This window comes from Corvus moneduloides, unplaced genomic scaffold (assembly GCF_009650955.1).
Source record: "Corvus moneduloides isolate bCorMon1 unplaced genomic scaffold, bCorMon1.pri scaffold_114_arrow_ctg1, whole genome shotgun sequence".
Lineage (NCBI taxonomy): Eukaryota > Metazoa > Chordata > Aves > Passeriformes > Corvidae > Corvus > Corvus moneduloides.
In genome coordinates, this window is record NW_022436879.1 from 31,167 (window position 1) to 50,842 (window position 19,676).

A 19,676-nucleotide genomic window follows, 5' to 3' on the forward strand; every position below is an offset into this window, starting at 1 on the left:
TCAACTGCACATCACTTCTAACCTTGAGCGAAGGCTCTGCATTATGGAATAGAACCAACGGAGGCAGTGCAGCTCTCGGTTAACACATGATCAGAACCTTAGACTGCTAAGGAAGAGCAGGAAATAGTTTGGCTGCCACCACGAGGCAACAGCACATTGTCCTGTTGACATTCTCACTGTCAGAGTGAAACTGGAACCGAGCAATCCCATTCCTTTGCAACCACCCTTATGCTGCAGAGATGGAGCCCTGAGCTCAGCAATGCCATTTGTGACAGAGCTTTCCCAGGTGGGAAGGCATCCTCCCTTCCCAGAGGTATTGCAAGTTCCCCTCTCCCCACTCCATTCCATCCGGAAATGGAATGCTGACAATCCATAAAGGTTACACACTACAACACTGGCATGGATTCTTTTCCTTAGGCAGATCTAAGGCAGTCTGGGAGTCGCTCAGCCTCTCGTGCCCTCCTCAAGTGAGCATTTGTAACTTTTCTTCCTACAATAATCCAATCAAACAACTTGGTTACTGCTCCAAGTAATTACCAGCAGCTTTGGCTGTGTTTTCCCATTCGATTTTATTTAACCCAATATTTTGGAAATATTGACACTTCTATATTTGAAATTCCCAGCATATTACAGAGATTTCATAGGTGATCTTCAAACTTGAGAGGTGACATTGACCACAGAGTAGCAATAAATAGGAAATATCAGGACAAAAGGTAATCCAATACACACCCCCAACAATCCTCCAATTTTTAAAAATTTTTTTTCTTATTCTGGAAGAAACAAATTTAACAGCACTGCCATGCATGCAACAAAGTGACCCAGGCATGAAGATGAGCAAGCTGTTGGTCCTTCACATTCCAGTTTTCAAGGGTGACATTAGTGGGACACTGCTTGGAGCACTGCAATGATATCAAAGTAATCCCTTAAACTTCCTGCTAACTGGAAATTTCTTTGAAGATGCACAGATAATATAGGGCTCATTACTTACACATACAGGCAAAAGGAAAAAACAAGTTTCACCACATTCTCATAAACCTCTGGAAATAAAGTCCTGTAAACTTAACTGCCTTTCTCAATTTGAGAAATTGCTACTGCTATAACATTACCTGTACTGGACCTGGTCAATTGGATGCTTTTGCCCAGACTCCTTGCTCCATATATGTCATTTACACCACAGAGAACAAGACAGAATCCTATCCAAGCAAAAATTCAGTGGGAATGGAGAATGACTTACTCGGCAACACCTGATTCTCTCTGTGCAACATGCACTACAGCTTTCTTTCGGTCTGATCAAACACTTCTTATGGTAAAGATCATCATCCTATAGTCCGAACTACGCACTGACTTCCCGGCTCGCTGTGCCTCATCGCCCCACCCTGATCCATTCTCTGCACATTGACTGAGCCTGACCGTACCCTCTGCAACCACCACCTCCCTGGGCAACCTGTGCCAACGCCTGACCACCCCAACAGCAAAAAAAAAATTTAATATGTAATCCGAATCCCCACTGTCCCATTTGAAGGCCGCTCCCTCTAGTAGCCCGTAGGCTTCTTTTCAGAAGCGATGTGAGGGGAAGGCGGCTCGCCGCTCCCCTCTGCCCACACGGCTGGCTCCCTTCCAGGCCCGATCCCACCCACGGCAAGGAAGGAACGCACCCACCCAGACGCCCGGGGCCACTCCTTCACCGGGGCTCTGTCAGTCCCCCGCCGGGGCTCGGTCACTCCCTCGCCGGGGGTCACTCCCCCAGCACAGCCCGCTCCCCGCGCCCGCCCCGCCGCCGCCGCTCCCGCTCTGCCGCCCCCACGGCCCCTCAGCAGCACCGGCCCCTCCGGGCCCCGCCCCCGCCCCGCGGCCCCGGCCAATCCCCGCCCAGCCCCGCCCGTCCCGCGGCTCCCCATTGGTGGCGCGCGCTCCGCCCGCGGGCCGAGCAGCGCGAGCGACGCAGCCTCCGCCCCCTGTCCCGCTGCGCGCGCGGAGCGCTCGGCCGTGCCCTGGGGAGCGGCGGCCGCGGGGCCCGCGCGGAGCGGCCGTTCCTTCGTGGCTGCGCCGCCAGCACGGCCGGCAGCGCGGGCGCGCAGAAGGCGCTTCGGCCACCGGGCAGGAGGGATCACTGCAGAAACCCAAACGTTCTGCAAGAGCGGGAATTGGTGTCCAAGGACATAGTTTACACCTGCACTTGGCTCACAACATCCCCCTGCAGCGCTACGGGCTGGTTACTTCAGGCGGCCACAGAGCCCTTAAAGGGAACTGGGCCGCCTTGACTTGTTAGCAAAGCGGCCACAGAGTCCCTAAATCAGACTGGGCTGCCTGGAGTTGTTACTAAACTCCCCACATTGCACTGACCGTTCTGTGCAATTTCCAATGGCCCCGCAGAAAAAGACCTGGGGGTGGTGGCCAAGAGCTGCTGAACACGAGCCCAGGTGTGCCCAGGTGGCCAAGAAGGACATTGGCATCCTGGCCTGGGTCAGCAACAGTGCAGCCAGCAGGAGCGGGGCAGTGACTGTCCGTCCCCCTGTTTTGGGCACCGCTGAGGCCCCACCTCGAATCGTGGGGTCAGTTTTGGGTCCCTCACTGCAAGAAAGACTTTGAGGTGCTGGAGCGTGTCCAGAGAAGGGAATTGAGCTGGGGCAGGCTCTGGAGCACAAGTCTGAGGAGAAGCGGCTGAGGGAGATGGGGGGCTCAGCCTGGAGAAAAGGAGGCTCGGGGAGGACCTTCCCTCTCTCTCCAACTCCCTGGAAGGACACCGGCTTGGGTGGGGATTCCTAACCATAAGGTATCTATCCCATGATCTTTTGCGCCAAAAAGATTGTCACTGTATCTTTAGGATTTGGCAGCCGGGAAACCTTGGGGAGGATGGAGGGCTTTGCTTTAGGGCACGTGTTTTTAAAGGCTGCCCAGGCAGTCGCACATCGTGCAAAAGGTGTACGCTCTGCGCGAGACTTACGGGAATCCTGGAATTCAGTGACTGCGGTGTAAAACTGCCTGCTTCCCTTCCGCCGGCGGATCGGGGCAGTCGCTTGCGTGGTTGCTGCGGGAGCTTTTGTGCATTCGGCTTCGGGACTTTGCTAGGCTGCAATTCGGCAATGTGATCGAATGTGCCTGCTTTCCCTGCCTCCCTGCCGCTCGGGAATGCACAGACGGTGCACGGTGTTCCGCCTGGAGCCGGGGCTGTGTCCGCCGTCCCCTGAGTGCCCGGGGAATCGCCCCCTTTGCTCCGTTGTGTCCGAGCCGCCGCTGCCCCCGCCCCGCTGAGGGGCCAAGCGTGCAGCGGAGCGCCCCCTGCCGGCCGCGAGTGCCCCCGGCCCCGCCCCCTGCCGGCCGCAGCGGCCTCAGCGCCGCCCCCCGCCGGCCGCGCGGGATCCCGGCCCCGCCCCGCGCCCGCCGCAGCCGCCAGCGGCCCCTGCCGGGCGTGGCCGTAACTGCAGCAAAGGGCAAACACGGCCCTCGCCGGGGGAGCCTCCTGTGCGTGTGCTGGGGTTTGTTCTGTGCATATTCTGTACTAAAGAACTGCTACTCCTTTCCTGCATTGTTTAAGCCCCATAATTTTCGAAGTTATAATGATTTGGAGAGAGCGATCTCCTTGCCATTCCAGGAAGGTTCCCACCTTCCTTAGCAGACATTTGACTTTTAAAACAAGACACTTCGTTAAAAAACCAAACCAGGGAACATTTCATGATTTCATGTACTATGTGATTTCACATCTAAAGAAACTGGGCTGTCTGCCCTTTTCTTCTCAGGCAGTGCGTTCCTCTGTCTTCAAGTACAAAAGCAACAAAGTGATTATCACCAATGATCAAAACCAGGGAAACTAGACCCTCCGTCTCTTGTCAGTGGGCGAAGAGACGGAGCATGGGTATACCTGAGAATGCTCACTAAAAATAAAACAGGAGATAAAATGATCACAGCTATTACAGGCCTTAAACGGGCACCTGTAACTTTTCTGATTGACACTGGGGCACAAATTTCTGCGCTGACAAAGAAAGATGCCCAGAGGTGTGGAATTGTTCCAACAAAGAACCGATATTGTGTTTTAAATGCCTTGGGAACGACAGAATCTATGAATGTGGCCTTAGTCAAGCTCACTTTGCCTGGAGAGGAAAACCAACTCTCTATTCATATGGTGATTGGAGATATTCCAACCAATTTATTAGGGATGAATGCCCTCGTTGGGAGGCAGTGGGAGGACTCAGAGGGTCTTCTGTGGTCTTTTGGCACACCACGTTTTAACATCAGACTGCTCCAAGCTGCAGCCTCCCTACCATTCAGCAAAGTAACTAATGTGAAACAATACCCCCTTCCCCTGGTGCCAAAGAGGGCATCAAGCCAGTGATACAGGAGCTGCGAGAACAAGGAGTAATAGTTAATACTCATTCTCCTTTCAATTCTCCGGTGTGGCCAGTGCCAAAGCCTAATGGGAAGTGGAGGCTGACAATAGATTTTCGTAGGCTAAATGCTAACACAGACCCTCTTACAGCAGCAGTCCCAAATCTGGCAGAATTGATAACATTGATTCAAGAAAAGGCTCATTCAATCATGCCACCTATAGATGTCAAAGACATGTTTTTTATGATACCTTTACAGCCAGAAGATATGGACCGTTTTGCTTTCACATGGGAAGGACAGCAACACACTTTCACTAGGCTTCCCCAAGGGTACAAACATTCTCCTACCCTGGCTCATCATGCTTTAGCCCAAGAGTCAGAAAAAATACCCAAAGCTGACAATGGGACTGTTTATCAATACATTGATGATACCCTTGTGGGAGGAGATGAAATAGAAGAAGTGAGAGATACCCAACAGAAAATAATCTCCCACTTAGAAAGCCTTGATTTGCAAATTCCCTCAGAAAAAATCCAAAACCCTTCACATGAAGTGAAAATTTTGGGAATTTGGTGGAAAGGAGGTATGACATGTATCCCACCTGATACCCTAACCTCTTTAGATCAGATTAAAATGCCTGAATCCAAAAAAGATCTCCAACATGCTTTAGGATTATTAGTGTTCTGGAGAAAACACATCCCAGGTTTTTCCATAATTGCCAGACCTCTTTATAACTTGTTAAGGAAAGGGACAAAATGGGAATGGAGTGCTTCTCAAAAAGAAGCACTGCAATTGTTGGTTTTTGAAACAACAGCTCACCAAGCCCTGGGCCCTATTCACCCTACAGATGCTTTCCAGGTGGAATGGGGATTTGTCTCCTCAGGGTTGTCAGTACACATATGGCAGCGGGGTCCTGAGGGTCCGACGAAGCCTGTTGGTTTTACTCCTGTGGCTTCAAAGACACTGAAAAAAGGTACACTACCTGGGAGAAAGGATTGTTTGTGGTTAGCTTAGCTCTCCTAGAAGTGGAGAAGATTGCACGACAACAACCAATTGTTTAGAGAGGCCCTTTCAAAGTTATTAAGGCCGTCTCTACTGGGACCCCCCCCACCTGATGGGGTGGCCCAGAGGGCCTCAGTAAGGAAGTGGTATGCTCAGATTGAACATGATTGTAGCGTCTTCTCAATAACTGAAGGAGCTGTAAAAGATCTGGCAATCCAAGAAACTGAAAACTTGGGTAGCAGCCAGGACAAACCTGCCTCAGTCATTAAAGTGGCCCCTCCTTTTTCCCCCGAACAGTCAGCAAATTCTTGGTTTACGGATGCTTCTGCCAAGCGAGAAGGAAAGGTGTGGAAATAGAAGGCTGTAGCCCTCCACACTTCCTCAGGTGAAGGAATTATCACAGAGGGGGAAGGCAGTGCCCAAGCTGGCGAGCTGATGGCTGTTTGGAGTGTTTTCCAATGTGAGGCACAGAATACTTCTCCTGTCTGTATCTACACCGATTCCTATGCTGTGTTTAAGGGATGGACTGAGTGGCTTCCTTTTTGGCAGCGAAATGATTGGGAAGTTAACAGAATAACGTGAAACCAACAAGAAAAAGGAAAAGGACAAGAAAAAAGAAAATAAAGAAAAAGCAAGCAACAAGAAATAGAAACAGAAAGCAAAAGACAGAAAAATAATGAAAGCAAGAAAGCAGGGAATGAAGGAATTCGGAATGTGGAATTCGGAAGGAAGGAAGGAATTCGGAAGGAAGGAAGGAAGGAAGGAAGGAAGGAAGGAAGGAAGGAAGGAAGGAATTTGGAAGGAAGGAAGGAATTCGGAAGGAAGGAATTCGGAAGGAAGGAAGGAATTCGGAAGGGAGGAATTCGGAAGGAAGGAATTCAGAAGGAAGGAAGGAAGGAATTCGGAAGGAAGGAAGGAATTCGGAATTCGGAATTCAGAAGGAAGGAAGGAAGGAAGGAAGGAAGGAAGGAAGGAAGGAAGGAATTTGGAAGGAATTCGGAAGGAAGGAAGGAAAACAATGTAAGTTCTGAATAAAACCGAAAAAAAGGTAAATAACTGAGTTCTCTTTACAAAAATATCAATTCCCTCTGAATCCAAAGTTGCAGAAGACTTTTCACTCCACATTTGGGTTTTGTTTTCATCTCTCCTACTTTTTCTGTTTCTTTTCTTTTTTCTCTTGTTTTTAATAGATAACACCTGCTAGGAAAGGAATGCAGAGCAAAATGAGACCCATTTCTGGCAGGCAATGAAAGTGTCGGCTCCTGGTCTGGTTCCTTTTGTGTGGATCCCTCATCTCTGCGGCACGGGGGGGAATAGCAGTGCTGGGAGGCAGCAGCGGGCTCAGGAGCATCCCGCTCTGGCAGCTCTGAGCAGGTGGCACATGTCCTGCTCTCCTGCTGCCCTCCAAAGCACAGAATGCATGGGCAAGTTTAGGCACAGCTCTGGGCACAGCCAGCATGGCCTGGGCACGGGAATGGGGGACAAAGCGGGCGGGATCCTTCTGCAGCTGCCTGGTGGTTCCTGGTTTCTCTGCCCAGAGTGCCAGGATGTTCTGAAGAGGTGCTTGTCCATGCAGCCCTTGGCCAGGCCATCCTTGGAAGAGCTCTTCAGTGAGCCTTGGCTGCAGGGTGTTCATGTGCCCTAGAGGATGGCAGAGCCCCACGGGCACAGTGTGATCCAGGGGCCTGGCAGGTAACAGCCCCACCCATCTCTTGGCAATCAGTGGCAAAGCAAAGCAGACTCTTTTGTCCTGCCTGTAGCTGTGAGCAGGGAGCATCAGAAGGGAACACGCAGCTCTTGGGCTGCAGCTGAGCTGGAGGCCTGCTCTGGCAAGCACTGGTGGCCACCATCCCCCTGGTTTTGCTTGTCTGCTTCATTGATGGCTGGGGCCCTGGGCAGAACCCTGAGAGCCTGGTGTCGCCCCCAGGTAAGGAGAAGGAGCCCCTGGAGAAGCTGTAGCAGGTGGGGCTGCTGCTGCTGGAGCCACCAAGGACGAGCTCAAGGACCACAACCTCTTCCTGGAGCTGGCCAGCGGCAGCTGAAGATGATGGCCTTTGATTCTGGCACCTTCTCCAAAGACACACTCCACGCCCAGTGTGCAGGTGAGTCCAGAGCCAGGGGGATGCTGCCAGAGCTGGGCATGGCACGGCCTGGCTGGGCACCAAAGGTTCCCCCTTTGCTGGGGCGGCTGCAGGGAATTCTGCAGTGGCTGCCAAGCTGCTTTTGGGCTCTGGGCAGCTGCTGAGGAGGTGGCTGTGCCATGGCTGGCTGCAGGCTGGGCACATATCCTGCCCTCCTGCTCTGCTCCCAAAGGCAGCAATGCTGGGCAGCTTTGGGCCCAGCTCTGAGCACGGCCAGCACGGCCTGGGCACTGCGGGCAGCCGGGACAAGGGGACAGGAGGCTTCAGCTGACGGGCGGGTTCTGCTTTCTCTCCTCGCAGCCGGGCTCTGCGGATGCTGAGGCTGCTCCGGGCTCTGCCAGGGCTCTGCTGGGGCTCAGCCCCGGGCACGGCTGGGCCCGCTCTCCCCTCACAGGGCTCTGACAGCTTTGCATCAGACGAGCCCCTTGCGAGCACAGCGACGGAGCTTTCTGCTTTTGCAGGTGAGTGAGACTCTCGTGCAGGCCAAGAGATTGCAGTCAGGGACACACATGCCACTGGCAAGAACCCAAACTCTGCACAGTCCCAGCTGAATGCCTGGATCTGCACAGGGTGTTCTGTCTGTCCCACTCTTCCTTCCTTTTGGGCTGGAATTGTGCCATTGCACTTTCTTCCTCCTCTGGAAGTGCCACGAGTGGGCCCAACCTGGTGAGTGGGCTGTGTTCCTGAGGCAGTGCAGCCTGGAGCTGATGGAGGAAGAATTGTCCTTCTCCAGTGCCAAACCAGAGCAAAAAGCCCTGAGTGGGACTTGGCGTCTTTAAGAACCCCCTGACAATTTCAGAGGGAATGTGCAGCTCATTGGCAGGGTGAGAAGGAAGGGCATCTTCTCCATGAGTTGGGGTGGGACAGAGTTTAGATTGCCAGTCCTGCTCGGAGCTGGCAGGGCACAATCAATTTCCTATTGCTTCAACCACAATTTAAAATAACAATGTTGGAAACAAAGCCCAAAATCTTTAAAAAAGGACTGCTGAGGTCAGTAAGATGGATCAATGCCCTCAGCATATTTACAAATACCTGAGTTGTCTTTTTGAAAAGACTCTTAATCCAGAGTTACAAAAGATTTTTCACTCCACATGTGGGTTTTGGTTTTATGTTTCATAATATTTTCTGGTTTTTATCTTTTTTTTCTATTAATTAAACAGAAAACACGTCCTAAATGATGGAGCAGCACTGTTGAACACGGGGACACGCAGAGGGACCAGAAGCAGCTGCCTTTGTCCCCCTGCAGCTCCAAGGCCCAATCTCTGAGCAGACAGGGCTGGCAGGGACTCGCAGGCTCCCTGTTTGCTGTGCTGCCCCACTTGTGAGCGGCCCAGCTTTGCGTGAGTGTATTGGGTTGACCCTGAGTTGATGGACAGTCTTTAACACCAATTACGCTTCTCACAATTTACATATTTAAACCGCACGGGACTTCCCCTTTTTGTCGGCGCTCGCCTGCTAGAAGGTGGGGGGGGGCTCTGAGCCTCCCGGCCCCACCGGGCCTGGCCGGGGCCACTGCTGCTTTCCCCCTTTCCCAATGCTGCGGCACGGACCCTGGATCACTGCGGGGGGACTGTCCCAGAGCTGCAGGCAGCTAAAACCAGCCATGGACTGCTCACAGCTAAACCCATCCAGCGCGGCTTCTGGGGACAGGCGGGTCCCTCTCCTCTCCATGCGGAGCCGGCGGAGCCAGCAGGAGCCGGCAGAGCCTCCTGTCTGCAGCCAGCACACTTCGTGCTGAACTGGACACCACACAGCCAGCAGCACAGAGGGAGCGAGGCTTTCCCCACCGTAAAGCCCGAACAAGAACACCCTTCAACATGGTGGCGTCAGAGTCAGAGAGAAAGAGAAGTGAGTCACATGAGATGAAGCTGAGCATGGCGATGGGAGAAAAGAGGGCGGTGCTGCGATTCTGGCGCGCAGCTTAAAAACCTTCTTGCATGCCGTGGTAAGAAACTGTAATACCACAAACTGTTTGTCTCTTTAATCCATTTGAAGAACATGGGGGGATGGAGAATCGTCGTGTGGCCTATGAAGATTATGAAGAGTGCCTATGCCAGGCTATATAGAAGTAGTAAGAGGCTGTTAGAGACTTGTGGCGAAGAAAAAGCCTTTGTGTGCAAGCCAAAATAACTTATCCTTAAAAAGATTAATAACCCCATGTGATGGCCCATGTTTTGTAGTGTGAAGGATCTGTGAGATTTTTCATGGGAGAGATGTTCTACACACAGCAGATTGATTGGTTCCGGGCGGGTCTGCTGTTGGTGGCAGTTTGAGAACCACGTGCAACTGAAGGAAAACCCTTTTTTCCTTAAGCATAAGAGAGAGACTTTTTCAAGAACTGCAACACTGACTAACATCCCATGTTCTGTTATCCTTTGTGCGAGTTGGGTAAAAGGAGAGAAGTGCTGGAAAGGGGGGGGGGGGGGGGATTTGCTTTAATTTTGTTTTGTTATTTTCTCTTTACTTTTAATTCCATTAGTAATAAAACTCTTTCATTGTACTGCAACTATTTAAGGTTTGTGCCTGCTTTGCTTTTCTCCTAATTCTTATCTCACAGAAGGAAAGTAAGTAAGTAATGAATATTTTGAACCAAAACCACTACATTTAACTGGTGTTTCTGCCCGGTTTCGAACTCAACCCGCTACAGTGAGGCACAGGGAGAACAAGGGGCAGCTCCCTGCCAGCCCCGCAGCCCAGGGAGCCCTCGGGCCTCGGGGCACTGTCAGCACCCGCTGCTCCAGCACCCGCTCCTGCTGGCACTGACAGCAACACCCAAACTGTGCCTGATCCTGAGGTGTAGATACCAAAATGCTGCTAGCAAGGATTTTCTTGCCATTTTCTAAGTCTGTGAGAGACTTTTCTCTCTCATCGAAGACGTAGCAGAGTTATGTAAACAATCAAGCCACCTGCAACCTTGAAAAGTCTTGTTTATGGTATAGTAGGAAAATATTTTGACAATGGATGTTTTAGGATTTTAGCCAATCACCCCAAGGGGTGGCTGGTCCTTTGTCCAATTAGACTATGAAGAAAAAAGTCTATAAAAGAGTTTGTAAAATAATTAAATCAATCAATCTTGCTGCACAATTCCTGCCTGCTGGATCTTCTCTCCTCCTCCCTATGGCTGCAGGACACAGTGATACACCCTAGGGCCCAGGCCTGTGGTAATACTGAGGGAGCAGCAGCAGGGCCTGGATCTGATCCCTGACTCTGGGGCCCACAGCAGTAGCAAGAAATGGAGCTGACTTTCAGCACAGCCCCTGCCGCTGTTCCCTCCCGTTGGCAGCGGTGTCACAGCAGCCTGGGGCACCTGGGAGCCCTCAGCGCCAGCAGGGAGTGGAGATGGCAGCCCTGGGCTCCTGGAGGGTGGGCAAGGAGCAGAGGTGGGCAGTCCCTGTCCATGTGGAGCTTGCAGATGGAAAAGGCTGCTGTTGTAAACAAGGCTGAGACTTTTAAAGGAAAACTCAACTCGTTTATTTGTTAACCGCTGCGAGCGGGAACCCAGGATAAGCCCAGGCTCCGCGCGACAAGCCAGAAAAAAACCCAACAGTGTGACGCACAGGGCGTTCCTTTGGACTCAGGCTCCTCAGGAAGACCCCGCCGTGCGGGGGCTCAGCCCCGGGGCCGTTTTATAGTCCCTCCGATGTTATGATTGGTGGAGCTCCGATCCTCCCTCTGGTGGCTCGTTGCTAGGGTCCTCATTGGCATTCAGCTCCATCAATCTCTGGGGCGTCGAGTGATTGGTTTGCCCTCTAACCAATAATTTTTCAAGATGTTTACATCATAAACCATTAAGTCATCTTAAGAACATTCCAGAACATTCTCCACTTTTCTGTAGACCTACCACTCTTCCCCTATTTGGTGTCACCATCTAGCGATCACATAGCAGCATTACACCCGTACACTCGCAATAATAATCAACTTATTAACTGTGTATAACAAATAACTTCTTTTTAACCAAAAGAAAAAACTTTTAACCATTTATTACAACTCCCCCCTCTAAAACATTGATCGGGCTTTTGCCCGCATCAACCATCTCACAGTTTTACAGTTTTTATTAGGCAGTGTCCTCATAATTCTTACAAATCTTCTGCAGCCTTTGGTATTTCTTATATATTTCTTTCGCTGCTTCAGGGGTTTTCTTTCCTTCCTGATCCTCTTCTAATTCATCCGCTTGCAGCACTCTAATTCTCGCAGTTTTCTCCTGGTTTTGTGTCTGTAATTCCTGAATGAGGGGCATATTCTGCACAACAGAAGTTATAAGTCTAACAAAACAGGGGATTAAACATGGCAGGAATAGGAAACCAGCAAATGAGAGTCCAACAATTATCAATGCTTTCTTCCACCACTCTCCAGTTAGGAGGTTGTCCCACCAATTAGATTTAAACAGCGGGGTCCACCTTTGTAAAGGGACATGGGTTAATTTTCTGATGTTAGTAGTTATATTTTTGATAGCTTCACTGTGGTCATCAATTTCTACACAACACTTGGACAAACTGAACTTTCCACACACACCACCTTCCTCGGCTAGCAGGTAATCTAGGGCCAGCCTATTTTGGTATATCATAGTTCTTATTTGTCTGGACTGTGCAGAAAGTAAATCCAGAGCTAGGGTGGATTGGTTAGATATTATTTCCACCAGTGCTTGAAGGCGGATAATTCTATTCAACATATATATTGGAGTCCTGTACCCCCATGATCCATCCTGGGCCCAAGTGGCAGGACCATAGGTGGCTATGATCCGCTCAGGTGGCCACTCATCCTCCCCCCACTTCTGGGTTCCTCCTATCTGAATGTCCCTTTTTCTCCGTGCCAATTCATCATACAGAGGAACCCCAAGACTTCGTCCCTTAATTCTTGGAAGTAGGAAAAAGGAGGGTCTTACTATGCCTAGGGTACAGCTCCCAGCCCAGTCTTTTTGAAGCATAACATAGGCCATTTTCCCACATAACCAGAAGAGTCCTTTTGGTGCTCACCAGTAATTATGAAAACTTACATTGTTTATGCCAATCTTACTCCAGAATTTTGAGATTTTCGGTTCGTCTTGGAAGGGGTTGGGTTCCCTGGTAATACATTAACATAACTTTTCTTGTTCCACATATGTACACCCTTTTGTTTTCTTGCCCAATACAAATCCTTAGCCTTAGGGATCCACCACTGGTGTGTACCATTTGTTACAAAATACCTTTTGCAGGGAAGCTCACCCACATATGCTATATATTTAGGACCTCTCCTCTACAGACATTCTTCTCCGATGACTCCCGACCTCAAGCTCCAAGTTTCTTCTTCCTCCCTCTCATCTGGTCCTGATGATTCCTTCTCCATTATCTTTAGGGTCTCCTGTGGGGTCAAAGCAATCCCCTCCCAAGGCCAAACCTCTGCCATTCGGGTATCTCCACAAATCCAACAATCAGTTATATTCCACTCATGGCTTATTTTCTCAACCAGATCTAGGAACAGGTTCTTTCCTCCCATCATTCTGATTTCAGGTCCCTTCTTAATTATCCCTTTTACTTCCTTTTCTCTCATCAAGTCTGGCTCCCATTTTCCTGCTTTTTCTTTTTGCTTTGCCGGGTCCTTCTCAGAGCAAATCCATTTCTCCTTCATAGGGCATTCTCCCAGCAATTTTTGTTTAAAAGTCCTTACATTCTCAAAAAGCCAATAGGTTCGGCCATCCTCTATGCAGGTTTGCAGCTCTAAAAAGTTGGCACAATTAGGGCTCGGATTCGAATGGGTTCTTAGGATGGCCGTCCGAGAATCTCCCGCATACAAGGGGTAGTAACATTTATCACAGGGTGGTGCTCCTCGTGCTTGGATGTTAATCATGAGGAGAACCCCTATCAGCAGGGGTCCGGTACAGGGCACTCTCCCACCCATGTCTCCCCTCTAATCCCAATTAGAGGATCTGCGACTCTCTGTGGCAAGAGTGTATCCTGATCCGGTCTTGCTCCCTTGCAGTATTCTTACCCGTTGGCTACTGTTACCCTCTTGTTGCGGTGACAATCTCCCTTTTTGTGTCAACTTATTTTTCTTCCTTTTAGGGTCTGATTACTAGGTGCGTGGGAGGATGCTCTATTCCTTCAGAGTTCTTCGGATCTGTAACGAGAAACACCGGATATTAAAACAGATCTTATCAAATAGTTGTTCACCAATTACATTTCAACTTTAAAAATCTGTAAGTTTTAAAAATACATAAATTAATGATTAACACTTTATAAATAGCTTAATAACTCCTTTAAAACCGTTAAAAATCTCATAATTTCTCTGGTGGCTTTTTCTTTAAAGTCAACTTAGTGTCCGTCGTTCCCACCACTGTCCATTCGGTCGGAGCTGGCACCGGTCCTTTTACTCTGGAAACATGGGTCCACCCTTTCTCTTGTATCCTCACTGCAGTTTCAGTGGTTAATAAGACTTCAAAAGGTCCTTCCCACTTGGGAGTTAATGGTTCTTCCTTCCAAGTTTTGATTAGAACCCAGTCGCCAGGTTGGAATGTATGGATGTTAAAATCGATGGGTGTTGCCTGGGGAAGATATCCTTTCTGTCGCAGTTCTTTTAAAGTGCTGGTAATCGTTAGTACATACTTTCTTACACTCTGCTCTCCTTCCTACTCTTCCCTCCCAGCTCCTACACTCTCTTTGGCTATGGCCACCATAATCTTTGCTTTCGTCTTAGTCTTTTCTTCCTCTCTCCTCAAATACACCTTTTGCGCCTCCCTCAACAGTTCATTCAGGCCCCTTTCCTGCCAATCATCCATCTTTTCTAATTTCCTCCGAATATCTGTCCATGCCCTGGTTACAAACTGTATTTTTACCAATATTTGTCCCTCTGGACTTTCTGGATCAACACTCAAATACAGCTGGAAGTTTCTTTTCAATCTTTCCAACCATGCACTAGGTGTCTCGTCCTTCTCCTGTTGGCTATCAAAAGCTAGCCTTGCATTACTTGTCCTAGGAACTGCTTCTCGTATTCCCCTCACTACTAAAGATCTATAATCTCTCATATTTCTTCTCCCCAGCTCCTCATTAGGATCCCAGTCTGGTTGATTATTTGGCATCTTCTCCTCCCCTCGGGGACCAATCCTATTTTCCCTTTCCCATATTCTCATCCCTGCTGCACGTATTAATTGGATCTCTTCCGGGCAGAAAAGAATACCTAAAATAGAGTTCAATTCCTCCCATGTATTTATACTAGGTCCTAGAAATTGATCCAGTTGATTTGATATCCCTATAGGATCTTCCAATAAACTCTTTATTTCCTTTTTAAAGTTCCTAACCTCAGAGGCTGTTAATGGTGCATTTACAAACCCAATTCCTCCCCTAACACCTCCCATGGGTACCTCTCTCAAGGGCAACAATTCCTCCACTAGTTCTTCCTTGGACTGACACCTCTTTGCTTGAGACCGAGTGTTATAATTGTGCTGACTTGAGCTCCCTTCTGATTTTTCCTGTTTCTCCATTTCTGCAACAACAATGTCCATCAAGTCCTCGAGAACTTTGGAGTCCATCCCCTCCCTGTTCAGTTCTTTTATTAGAAACCGGTTCCTCAGCAGGTGACTGAGACATCGAAGAGAAACTAAGGGGAACAGACTGAAATGTAGGAGCTGTAATAAGGGACATAGGGAGACTCTGAGATATTAAAGAGGGGTTTGGAGAATAAGGCTGGACTACAAAAGAAGTGGGGAGCGGTGTCGGGCAGGTAATTGGGGTTTTGGGTTCTGGATTAGTATATACAGGAGGAGGCTGAGGTGCAGGTGGAGATGCAGGCAGTGGTATTGGTTGACTAGGAGGGGATACTGGAGGGGTAGGAGGATGAACTACAGGTGGTGTTGGTGGAGAGGGGGCTGGGAGGTGATCCAGAGGATCCCATTTCCTCTTAGAGTTTTCCTCTTTCTCTTCCTTTTTTCCCTCTCTTTCCATTTTGTACACTCTTATCTTCTTATCCCAGATTTCATTTTCAAGCCAGCAGGCTGCATATAATATTTCTTCCTCATTTTGGTTTTCTTTTAAGTTAACGTGTTTGTTTAAGGCCCTGCACATCCATTTTTCTTTAGATCCGTACCAGGGCCAATAAACAGGCCCCTCCTGAATCACTTCCTTTGACCAAATTTCAACGCTATAATTAATCATTCTAATTCTGTCCAATTTCTTTAAATTTGTATCAGTATCCCAAAATTTCAGCATTTCCCCTAAGGGACTGTTGGGAGGAATGTCTTTTATCTCTTTCTTTTCCTTCTTTGTATTCTGGGAATCCTTCCCTGCACACTGACCCATGATTCAATAATAAATTGGATTATAATTTGGATATTTAATAAATATAGTAATCTGATTATAATTTAAATATTTAGTAATATAATAATTGGATTATAACTTAAATATTTAATAATATAATAATCAGGTTATAATTTAAATACTTGATAAATTACTAAAATAGTTCAAATAATTATATTTTAGTTAATTCCTTAATGTACTAATTATAAATAATTTAAATATTTAATAAGTTACTAAAATAATATGAGTTTTAAATTCCTTAATAAAATAATTGAATTATAATTTAAATATTTAATAAACTACCACAATAATTCAAGTATTTATATTTAAATTAATTCTTTAAGATTACTAAAATAATACAAGTTTTAATTCCTTAGTATAATACTTGGATTACAATTTAAATATTTAATAAATTACTAAAATAATTCAAGTTATGAATCCCTTAATATGGGAACTTAATAAGACTGCCAGTCTCAAATGATAACACAAAGCGTTTCAATAAAACGAGAGAGAAAAGGGATAAACCTATATGTAGGAACCTCAAAGGGATCGTGGGAAAATACACCGATTGTGGGAGTTCCGATCGGAGACCAAAAAAAACTACAACCAAAATGGCGGCCCAACCGGAAACCGGATGCACCCCACCAAAAACTACAACCAAAATGGCGGCCCAACTGGAAACCGGATGAACCCCACCAGGCTCTTCCGGCCCGTAGCGGGGGAACCCTCCCTCCTCCGGGGAGTTCTCCAAAAAAAATTAATATGGCTCCTGCCAGACGCCACCGATCACCTCTCCTCTGCAGCCTAGATCGTAAAATGGCTTAGACACCGACAGTTTAAGATGGCGTTCGCCAGACGCTACTAGACACACTCTCCTCCCTGCCTGATAAGCAGTCTGGGAACTACCATCTCAGAGCCTCACCGCCGGGCTTACCGCAACAACCACGCAATTAAAATAATTTTATAAGACTTTTAAACTTAATTCATATGCACTAAAAATTCTTTTGAATAACCAAAAAGGACTAACAAAATACACCCAAGTAGTCTTGAGTTCCAACCTAAAACACAAAATGCCAACAGAAAAATGCCACTAAAGAATAATCAAAACAATTTATATCGCAAAATGGTGTTCGTCTGACGCCACTAGACACTTCTCCTCTCTGCCTGATAGGCGGTCTGGGGACTACCATCTCAGAACCCCACCGCCGGGCTCACCGCAGCAACTACGCAATTAAAATAATTTTTATAAGACCTTTCTTTAACTAATTAATATGTGCCAAAAAAACCCCTTCCGAATGACAAAAAAAAGGACTAACAAAGTGCACCCAAGTAGTCTTGAGTTCCAACCTAAAGCACAAACTGCCAACACAAAAAATGCCACGAACGAATAATCGGAACAATTATATATATCGCAAAATAGCGCTCGTTAGCTGTAAGACACCTTTTACAGCCTTTTACCAAGCCCTGACCGCTCCAGTGAAGTTACCAACACTCCAAAACAAATAAAAGCACCTACACAAACTAAATATTCTACATTCATACACTCTCTCCTTAATAGACGGCCTGAGGACTATTGGATGACCCTCACCTCAGGACCTCGCCTATTAAGGCTCCCGCAATCACACGACCAAATCAATCTCCTCCCCCCCCCCTCCCCAAAGAAATTCATATATCTATTACTGGTAAGAAGTTATTAAAAAAAGGTACTTAAATAAAACAAATACTACTAACAGAATACACCCAAGTAGTCTTGGATTCCAAATTAAGAAGATAAAATCACTTAGGCATATAACAAATAAGAACCTGCCCTATCCTGGCAGGTTCTAACCCCCCTCTCACTCCTATTGAGTGAGAGAGCTTCTCACAACCGGTGGCCTCTCCTTGTCACTGCGTTTGCAAGGAATTTTTCTCACTCCCTCAATGAATCCCCCACACACAGGATTCCCAGCTTGAGGCGCCGTGAGATACTGCCCCCCTCGTGAGTCCACACTCGGGATCTCTCACTCGGGGTCCTAATCCCCCTTGGGTTGGGTACCTTCCCCTTCCCCTTCCCGAGAAGGGGCAATCCCCTGTCCGGTGGCCACCCAAACCTGATGGTCCCCAGGCAGAAGTTATTAACCTCCAACCTCCAAAGGTCCTAGTTCCCCAGGTGCCAGACCCGCCCTTGATCTGGCCTGAGGAACTGCCCTCCAGGCGGCCGTGGCCGGTGAGGCTACTGTGCCCCCCCCGTTGGGATCTCACCGCGTGTGCCGGTGTCCCACCCGAGAGTCCAGCAGCCCTCACACCCAGCGCCACGCCACCCCTCGGAGCCTCCAACCACGGAGGAACGGGAGCCTACGCGGGTAAGGGCGGAGAAAAGGAGGTACTCCCCCGTCTCCCCCTCCTTGGGGTCCCTAAGGGTACCACACTCTCTCGTCCACACTCGCTTCCACACTCGCTCTGGGAGCCCGCTCCACGCAGCCCCCGCCCCAACCAGCCGCCCTAACACACACTCTCGCACCCCCTTATGCCTCACCCCACTCACAGCACTACCCGGCATACCTGCGAGCCCCGCTCCCTCTCGGAGGGCCCTCTCCCTTCTGGGTTGTCGTGCTCTCAGCCGTTACTCGGGAAAGCCAGCTGCCGTCAACGGTCTCGAAGAAATCCAAACTCCGGGTGGCAAAAATCGGCCAGAGACGTCTTCCCGGGACCTGTCCTCCCTCGGGACCGCCCAGGGGGCGTGGCTTATCCCGGACGAGTCCCCAGAATTGTTGTAAACGAGGCTGAGACTTTTAAAGGAAAAGTCAACTCGTTTATTTGTTAACCGCTGCGAGCGGGAACCCAGGATAAGCCCAGGCTCCGCGCGACAAGCCAGAAAAAAACCCCAACAGTGTGACGCACAGGACGTTCCTTTGGACTCAGGTTCCTCAGGAAAACCCCACCACGCGGGGGCTCAGCCCCGGGGCCATTTTATAGTCCCTCTGATGTTATGATTGGTGGAGCTCCGATCCTCCCTCTGGTGGCTCGTTGCTAGGGTCCTCATTGGCGTTCAGCTCCATCAATCTCTGGGGCGTCGAGTGATTGGTTTGCCCTCTAACCAATAATTCTTCAAGATGTTTACATCATAAACCATTAAGTCATCTTAAGAACATTCCAGAACATTCTCCACTTTTCTGTAGACCTACCACTCTTCCCCTATTTGGTGTCACCATCTAGCGATCACATAGCAGCATTACACCCGTACACTCGCAATAATAATCAACTTATTAACTGTATATAACAAGTAACTATTAACTTCTTTTTAACCAAAAGAAAAAACTTTTAACCATTTATTACACTGCTGTGAGCAGGCAGCTCCAAGGGCAGAGAAAGGAGGGTCTCGAGCACTTGATCTGTGCCAGTGCCACAGCCCTGGGCAGCAGCCACCGAGCCCCGGGGGCACAGAGGGCACAGCAAGAGGGACAAAAGCAGTCAAGTTTAGAGACTGGGAAGGGCGAGAGCTGGGAGCAGGAACAGCTGCTTCATTGCACTCTTGGAGAAAGCTCTTGGCTGTTTCAAAGCGCTGAAAGGCGTGAAGGGCACAGAGGAGGCCACAGCAAACAATGCTCCTGTTTTCACAGCCTCCCCTCTCTGTGTGCCAGAAGGAATTGGATGAACTGTATTTTTCTCTCCGAGTTGTCTCGTTCAGCATGAGCAGCTCAGCACCAGGAGCTGAAGGAGCTGAAGCCTTAGGCCACAAGAGCTGAGCAAGAGGAGCCTTTTAGACCAAAATAATGCTGCTACCATGGGCCTGGCTGAATGCAGCAGACAGAATCCTGGAATTACAGAATCCTTCCTGTTGGAAAAGACCTCTGAGCTCATCGAGTCCAACCATTAACCCAGCACAGTCAAGCCCAGCACTAAACCACGTCCCTGAAGGGCCAAGGCCTGAACAAGAGGCCTGACTGAGGCCTGAACAAGAGGCCCTGAG

General features: G+C 48.8%; 2 long non-coding RNA genes across 2 annotated transcripts; one reads left to right on the top strand and one right to left on the bottom strand.

Moving 5' to 3' along the window:
- The first annotated feature begins 7,236 nt into the window (after window positions 1-7,236).
- On the top strand, window positions 7,237-19,372 carry LOC116438788. The gene is made up of 3 exons (XR_004237923.1): window positions 7,237-7,424; window positions 7,764-7,924; window positions 19,327-19,372. It is a non-coding gene; the product is annotated as an uncharacterized LOC116438788 (long non-coding RNA).
- LOC116438787 lies at window positions 11,428-18,974 on the bottom strand. The gene is made up of 2 exons (XR_004237922.1): window positions 18,269-18,974; window positions 11,428-13,556 (listed from the first exon to the last, which is right to left on the bottom strand). It is a non-coding gene; the product is annotated as an uncharacterized LOC116438787 (long non-coding RNA).
- Window positions 19,373-19,676: the final 304 nt, after the last annotated feature.